We start from the raw sequence: 800 nt of genomic DNA, 5'->3' as shown, positions 1-800 counted from the left end.
TGTAGGTAGCTTCTGTGCAATTCTTGGAAGCAAGGCAGAGCTTTGACTGTCAATAATGTGTAGACCATGATGGGAGACATAATATCTGGGCCAAGTCAGCTCATATTTTCCCAATGGAAACTTGAAAACATGAAGGAATTAATGTGTGTATGAAGCCGGTCCAGATATCAGTGAATAGACGTGCATGCAATTTAGGCAAGTGCAGAAATCCGTTAGATGACCAAACCGAGAAGCACATAAGCGAGTCGTCGAAATGACGAATGTGAGTGCAAAAATAGTGTCATGCATGCGACACTAAGGAAAGGTAATGAAAAACTTGAAACAACACTTATGCAAGATAAAACACATTGAAACACCAGCACTTGTTCAATAAAACTAAGGAAACAAAACTCATATAAGCTGAAAACTAAAAAGAGATAGAAAAGGAGGTAGAAGGCATGAAAAGCTAAACTTACATAGAAAAGTTTCATCGACTATGCCGAAGGTTCCTAGATGCCTCAAGAATTCCAAAACTCCAAGGTAGAATGTGAAGAATGAGCTCTAATGCATCCTTCAAGTAGATTTTGTGAAATTAGGGTTTACGAAACGGATGCCATAAATCTAGAAAAAATCGACACTTGGCAGGGAGTTTCTAAAAATAGTTTTGCATGTAACTCCCGTTGCTAAAAAGATATCCCTAAATTCTAGGGATTTTCTTTCTTTTCCATTTTTTCTTTTTTGGGAAAATATGCTCGACATGAAAAGAAGGATTGTGCAATTATGGAGCGAATCGGGTAACCTACTAGCACATGCAATGGTTA

Source organism: Pinus tabuliformis, chromosome 7 (genome assembly GCF_031772625.1).
Source record: "Pinus tabuliformis cultivar Carrire ecotype Pingquan chromosome 7, CPIR1, whole genome shotgun sequence".
NCBI lineage: Eukaryota > Viridiplantae > Streptophyta > Pinopsida > Pinales > Pinaceae > Pinus > Pinus tabuliformis.
This window is presented reverse-complemented; position numbering follows the sequence as displayed.